Here is an 8555-nt window from a genome sequence, read left to right as displayed (position 1 = left end):
TAGGGATGATATCTTCTTGAAGGCTTCTTGGCATCGGTGATTAGCTCTTTTGTTGAAATCGTCTTGCTCCTCGCCCTCGATCCTACCTCTTCTGCCTCCGCCGCTTTGTTGATCCCAATGTGGCAGTACAAAAGTGCACAATGTCCGTATGAGATACTTGCCTTCTCTAGTAGCAACTCAATTCGAACAAGAACGTTTATCTTTCAATCTTTTTGCTGAATTGTCCCCTATGCTCTACCTTTCCGGATATGTGTAACAATTGTAAATATTTAATACTAGTGCAGAGAATGGAAAGTCTATTGCATGCTTCAGCAAATTCCATTTGTTTTGAGTCTTTACTATTTCGATTCTCGGAAAATACTTAACATTTATTTTTGAACTACTTTGGATCTTTAAAATAAAACGATATTTTAGCGATGTGTGTCAGTATCAAGTATTTGGTGTAAAGTTCGGGCATTTCCACACATAATAATGTTGCAACATCCAGGATAATAAGTAGTTGTACTAGATAAGTACACCATACGATACTAAGGTAATAGAAATTTGAAGCCTTTACTGGGACCAAATATAAAACCAAGTCGAATGGTTCTTGCTTAATTTCATTTTGAATGAATTTCTTTATAGCTCATAAAAATATAATTATTTTAAAGACTCTTTATAACATCACACTTAAATCCTTTCGAGTTACGAAAATATTTAAATTACCATTCAGCTATATTATTAACTAAATAGACCAGTATAGAAAAACTTTATCAATGAATTCATATATTAATATTAAAACACTGAATTCGAAAGTTTTATCCTTATTTATTTTATTTATTTATTTTCAACCGAATAAGTAACTTTAAAATCTATATTTATATTTCAGTTCAAGCTATGTATATATATTGAAGAATCAGAATTGCTAAATAAAAGTGTAAAAGATGTTAAAAGAGATTAAGTCTTTGCAGCTAATAGTAAAACTTGCCATATTCAATAAGCCCTACTTTGCAAACTTTTAATCAATTGTATTCGTCGCACATCATTGTTTAGATCGCCATTAATCATACAAATAATCTAAAAACAGTAAATACCTTGTATAAAATTTATGAAATTTAATATGTATAAATGAATTAATAATCTCAGTATTATCCCATAATCAATTTGTGACTACCTAAAGATTTTGCCCGTACTAAATAGATTTGCATAGCACACGACGAACTCATGCCCAAAAAGGCACACCTCTTAAATCACATATGAATGAACACCTATCGTAAAGGATCAATTACTATATCAAACAGATCTCCTTGTTAAACTGAGATCATTTATCACATATGGAAATGGGATAGCCGAGATATAACTATTCCTCAAGAAACCAATCACTCCGAAGTGATTACGCATATCCTCGATGGCATCTACTAGAACCGAAGTTCACACATGATCCTGGATAGTGGAATCTGGTTAACCAATTCCTGGTTACAATTTCTATCTTAGAGGTTCAATTATCGGGCTGGTTGGGATCTGGCAGAGATAGCCACTTCTACTTCACAGCAGATACTAATCGGAGCGGCTATCTCTAGACCAGATATCCCAAAAGTGAAGTGTGAGGGCACCCGAAAGTATCTCAATCATTCACATTCGTTATGCTCTATTCATTGTTCCGTAAGTATCTGCATGCGAGAGATTTATGGTTATCAGTGATGTGCAATCTAGAAGTGCAGTACGTCTACTTGCATCCCAGATTATGCTGAGCAGTGATCCCAACTGCAGACGAGATCTAGATAAGGCAGCCAACAACTAGCTGGGTCCTATTTTGTTTGAGCACTTGGTTTACAAAATATTTTCCCTCTGTTTTCACTGCACTTCAAGATCCATTGCCAGCGATAAGATCAACAGCCCAACAATGGAACCCTCCAGTCGGAGCCTCAAATTTCATGCATAGCTATTTTTTCAATAAATATTTCCCTGTCTGCCGACGCGTCACTGCAAATGATTTAGAATGTCTTCGCATAGCGCAGCCAAAAATTAAGAAAATATATATACAACTAAGTAGGAACGCCAAATATTGTTCCAATCGACTTGTCGGACCATCAGACACTTGCTATCGTCCCGAAAATAATGGATTCTGTTTGTCTCCTTCTGCGTTTTCTTAGTCCTTTGTCAATATTTGCCGTACAAGTGCAAAGAAAACTTCTGTTTGCCCAGCGAGAAACGCTTGTGTTAATCGACGATGGCAGCTATATTGACATAGAGCTCATTAGATACCTTCTTGAAACTTGCTGACCCTGAGTCTGAGGGTATTTTTCAAAGTCACGACGTGTTTGTCGGAGCGGGAATTTATTTTTTCATCCCAAAGGTGTTTGTTTTCTTGATCTTAGCATCAATGAAAATGACGATAACGTAGATGAAAATGCATGCGTGTCTCGACATTTTCATTCTTTTTTAACAATCTATAACACAATATTATCTTAAAGCAAATTGTATATTTGTTTTAAATAGAAATTTACTTAAGCTAATTATTTGCACACGACTTTAAATTTTATCAGGCTAGATATACCATGGCTTCATTCGGTTATTTTGAACCATGCTGAAAGATACAAATATTTTTGGTTTAGCTGGTTTGTTTTTTTTTTAAGCGGCAAACTGTCGTTTTTTACCCTTTATACCCTTCAGTCGTATAATTTATGATCAAAAACAATGAACCTGTGATATCTTTTCTATTATTTCAATTGATTTTACTACTGTTTCTATGTATGTCAGCTATATTATATAGTAGCCCCATATTTACATATTAAAACTGTAATATATATCGTCAGAAAACTGGTGTATATCGAATTATGATCAAAAACAACCTAGGTTGTTTTGGATTCCGATTAATCCTATAACCTATAAAGTGGATCTGACTACTTCTGACCACCACGGTTCGTTCAAACTTATATTAATCAACTTGTAACAGAAAGAAGACTTTTGGAAAAATAAACGATGTTCATAATTATTAGGAATATATATACTTTTTATGGTAGCATATGTCTCCTATACGGTTTAATGGTTCAGGAAAAGCAAACACACATATAAAATTGTATAAATAGGGGAATACACTACGTAAGGTAAATGCGCATGGTACAGTCCGGTCAAGGGCGAAACATAAAGGACCACCATGATAAGAGAAGTTGAGCATATCAAAGTTAGTTCGCCATGCTTCTTTTGTAAACCATTAGCACTCCCTTGAGAAATGGTGTTATTGTTTTCAATTTCAAGTTGTGACTGATATTCGGCTTCCGGTCGCCCCGATATTTAACAATTGCATGTAAATTGTATTAGCAACGCATCCTCTTTTTATTGGCCTTGTCCGGCAATTTCAATGCTAAAAGGCAGCAAAGGACTCTGAAATTGCTCAAGGCTGTGCAGGAACATCCTGGCTGTTCTTTGAGAGGATTTATTCAATTGCATTCTTCTGAATTGAATTGGCATGTAAAATGCACTCGCCATGTTTGCGTGCAATTGTGACCAATTTTAGTGCGACGATTTTGTAGTGTGGTTCAAAATTCGAATGGTCTGAATGGGCCAGAGATGTCCTGCGGAGCTACGCACGAGTACCTCTCAATGGACAGGACAATGCCGACATTCTTCGCCGGCAGGACCTCTCGCCAGCATTCACACTCGACGGTCGAGTGAGAAAGCATTGTCCTTTGAGAGGGCAACACTCATTCAGCACTCGTTTCCCCGCAGACAATGCAACATTTATCTGCACATGCGCAACGAATGCTCCGCTGGTCCATTGAACGAAATCCATTCCCAATTATACATACATTTATTGTCTACTTATATTGTTTTTTCCGAACGCTCTGTGGATCTGGCTAACATGCTATGAACATGTCCCTGCTTGCTGTTGGCCATAAGTCCCAACGATCCTTCAGCCAGATCTCAGCAACTATCCATATACACTCAGAAAAACTACTATATTCAAATGAAATGAAAAGAGAGTTTTCTAAAATATTAAAGCTCTCACAAAAATATAAATAATTTTAATTATTAACAAATTATACGGTATAAAACATAATAACATAACATAATGAGATTGCGAGAAATTTGTTTACTAAAATATTATTTATAAATATTCTTATAAAATATTTAATATGAACATTTAAATTTAGCTTAAAACATATAGTTTCTCTCTGTGTACCTATTCCGATTCTAGATTTTCGAACCACTATTCTTTTCTGATGCTTAATCGTTTCATTGCCGATTTGAAAACATTTTTTCTGTCCCGAGATAGACAATAGCTCCACAGGCTTTCCGAAGTTTCGCCTTCGTCATAGCCTCCCAAAAGATCGTCCACCATTTTTGTGATGTATCCAAGGCATTTTCCAGGCAATTAATTGTTTAGTTGGCATATTGTTGTTCATTTTTCAGCTTCCCACCTTCAATTACTCATAGGTGCTGCTGCCATTAATGGTGACAAAGAGGAGTCCTTTGAAAGCAATTTCGGTCGCTAAGTAGCAAACAATAGTTTGGCAATTATCAATCGTATAACGCACTCTTTTTCAAGAGCTGCTCTTTTGAGGCACCTTGTCAGCTGCGGATTCCTGGTAAAAGGCAAATTATTGTTAATAATCGTATAATAGACGACCATAAATTTCGAGTCAATTTCAAAAGGGACATATATCCATATCCAACAAAAAAATGTTCACTATTGCACTGTGACTGTACCTAAAAGTAATCCATGGGATAACCCAGATGTTCTCCCCGTTTTGTTCACGTCAATTTGGTGGCAATTTAAGTACTTTGTTTTTTAACAATACCTAGAAAAGAATCTAATAACAACAAAATGGGAAAGTAATGCTGTGGATAAAATACATTTTATTTTTGTCACTTTTGCTTATTCGTTTCACTTCTTTACTTTAGAAATCTTTCAAAAAACTAGAACTTAAGTAGTATATAGCAGTACAAATCTGAAAACCTTTTTTATATTATTAACTTAAATTATATAGAAAGAAAACATATAGAACGCTATAGTCAAGTTCCTCTGGTACTATACTAAGATAGAGGGAGTGCGAACAAGAAATTTCAGCATTTTTTTTGCATATCCATAAAAATGTTCAATTAACATTATTTAAAAGTATGGGGGTAAAAGTTTTAGGTGACTTGTGGGCGTTGGAGTGGGTGTGACCACTTTCTACCTTCTAAAGAATCTAAGAGCTTGACTTTCTAGCCTTTAAAGTTCCAGACATATCGATGTGCATATGCACGAATAGACCAACAGGAGAACGAACATGGCCAGATTTGCATAGTGGCCTAATCAAAAATAAATATATATTTATAGTGTCGGAAACGTTTCCTTCTAAGACTATCACACTATCAACGAATTTATTAAACCCTTTTACCAAAGATATTATAACAACAAATAACGATAACGTCCAACACAAAGAAATCGTGTGTAAATAAATTGTAAAGCATTACGCATCTTGTCAATCTAATGTCTTTGATTATTTTAATCTGTGATTAACGGGTGCAAAATCAAACAAGAAAATTTTGTATAGGAGCAACAAAATTAGACTCGCCTGTACAAATCTTTTTTATTAATTTTTTAATAATTTAATTTTAATAATTTGTTAATTTATAGTTGTCCATTTCATATGAATCGTGCTGTTTTGCAAACCATTATTGGTCGTAAAGATTATTGGAGGCCGAGTTTGGAAAAAGACTTTTATTTAAACTACGATATGAAGGGACGTTGAAAACTAACGACTACTATCACTTTTCTCCTGATACTCAAATATTAATTGTAACACATATTGGACTTTTATCTTCCCAAATATCTTATAACTGAACAAAAAGTTAATAAAAATAATGACCTTTTTGGGAGCAATATGATATATAAACTTCACAGATTTATAAAATGTTTTATAAAGAATGCGAATCATTAAATTGGATCGCGTGCATTAATCTTTTTTATAAACTAATTTGCTGTAACTTAACTTTTATAAATTTTAGGCAGCAAACAAAAAAAATAGGAAATCCAGGAAATTTCTTTTAATTATTTGGTATTTTATATAAAATGGGCATTATTTATTTTCAGTTGCCTAAGGCTTTTGCATAGTCAGCTTGTTACTGTAAATGAGAACTTTAAAAGACGGTTTCAAAACGTCTTAGCCAAACAAGCTCTTGTTAACCCAATTTACGGATCTGTTGAAGAGATCTTGCCAACCTTCGGAATGCAATTCGATACAATTATGTGTCTAATGAACTGGGCGATTGAGGGTGTTTTAGTAAATTCGTGTTGAGCGATATAAAGGAACGCTTGTGCGGAGATCAAAAGCGAAACCGAGACGAAGACCACCAAGCCAAATGAATTTTCCGCTTTGATCCTGCCGTGGCCGCTCACCATTGTGACTGCTAATCGCACCAGGTGACGGATGCGTCGGCTTGTCGGGCACCCAGGATCGGGGATACCTAGTAGTGACAAGGGAATAGTTCGGAGGTGTCTCTTTTCATGCGCCCGAGCATTGTGCGAAAAGTAGCAGTTTCCTCTTCTCCGATTCTCGCTTTGGCCCGCCTTTTGTGATCTATGTGGGTAGTCCTGCGTGTCCTTTCTCTCCGTGGGCTACGTAAATTGTTACATAGACACTCTCAATTTGCTTTCAAATTGCCGACAAATTGGCCTTAGTCGAGGGCCACCAACATTGATTGCCGATCGTGATTTGTACCGATCTAAGAGGTATAACTATAGCTTACTCTATGCTTAGTAGGTTGAACTATCTGAGCCACAGTCCCCGCTCTCGCACATATGGCATCCGATTTGCAACGCTTCTCCGATTCTTTGACCCGAAAATTGAAAGGATCTGAAACGAGGACAGGATCAAGCAGGAACGTGTATCCCATTTGAAACGGTTGATTGGGTTTCTAATAGGATTTATGTCCTGCCTGCATCTTCCTTGTTTCGAATTGATTCGTTGCACTCGGTTGAGATTCAATAATGAGCTCATCTGTTCGATCGAATGCGTTTGTTTTCATTTGCCAATGTTCCAGGTAATCCAGCCAGGAAATTTCAATTTCTTCGCTATCATTTTTTTCGCTTCCATGTTTATTTAGGATGTTAATTGGTAATTGGCCTTCTTTATGATAACGAATTTTGGTCTTAGCTGAGCATTTCTTTAGCAAAATAAAACAAATATTTGGAAGTAGTGGTAAGAGCTGGTAAGAAGGTGTTTAAAGTTGTGTACTTCTTAAGGATAAATGAATTAAAAGTAAAATAACATTGCCTATAATACCTCGCTGTTTGATTAAATTTTGTGATTCACTTAAATAAAATAAACAAATGTTCGTTTATTAGTATGAATTTGTATAAATAAAGGAATGTACGAATAAAATAAAAAAATGTTTTTTTATTAGTATGAATTTGTATAAATAAAGGAATGCATACGTGAAATGTACATACATTAAATAAACCTTTATTGGAAAAGTTTCCCACTTGTATAGTGACTTCAGATAGATTTTAATTTTGTGTATTTATCCATTTAATGATATTCAAAAGTCTGACAGACATTTTAAATAATATGAGGGATTTAAATTTAAAATATAATCCTAAAGGACATTATTCATAAGCCAGCGGATTTAAAAACCAAAACGTGATTCTGGCCCGTGCATATGTACCTACATATGTAAATCGCTTTACAATTTGACTTGATATTCATGATCTTTCATTATACCTATATTATTAACAATAAATTCTCTTTTACCAATATCTCCATTTGACTTGGGCTGCCTACACTGAAAAGAGCATAATCCCTACCGTTAGCCTATTTTGAATAATTACTAAAGTATTGTTCGCTTGCAAGCCAAAGAAATATCCTTTTGACGGGACTGCTCATTGTTCCGCCGCTGAACACAAAAATATGAAAAATAATTAAAATTTAAAACCCTGAAAATTAGAAAGTGCCACCTTTATACCTAAGCGTATTTAAGAATATAATTTGAGAGTATCATATATTTGAATATTATATTAATGGCAATGGAAGTACTTTACATTAAACAAAATATATTTTTTAAAAATAATTTAATAATATAATTTGTTTAAGTTTATATTTTCAATTATATTCTACAAGAATTTAAGCTAAACTCTCTTAAAAAAATCTGGGTTATGCTGAATAAGAACAATTTATGATCAAAAACGATGGCAATTTGATTTCTTTTTATAACTTTCAATCAATTCTCAAGCTGTTCCTGTGACAGCTGCAGGATATCATCATCCAATCTCGATAAAGCTTGAACCGAATTTATGTATTGTAGACCGATTAAAAACACTTTAAAAGCAAGGACAATTAGCCCTAAAACTCACATACGGGTTTGCGTAGAAACCCAGGGAAGGAAGAACAGACATGACTGTAAAGACTCGGCTGGTGATACCAATCAAGATACTACTATATAGTATAATGTAATATATACTTTATATGGCCGCAAGTGTCCCCTTCGTGTATAAATCCATGCACTACATATGTTTCCTCTTCTGTATTTTGGCTTCTTTTAGTTTAAGCTATACGTTTTTAAAATTTGCCCATGAGTTATTATAGATCAAG

Source organism: Drosophila simulans, chromosome 3L (genome assembly GCF_016746395.2).
Source record: "Drosophila simulans strain w501 chromosome 3L, Prin_Dsim_3.1, whole genome shotgun sequence".
Lineage (NCBI taxonomy): Eukaryota > Metazoa > Arthropoda > Insecta > Diptera > Drosophilidae > Drosophila > Drosophila simulans.
Note: the sequence above shows the minus strand (reverse complement) of the source record.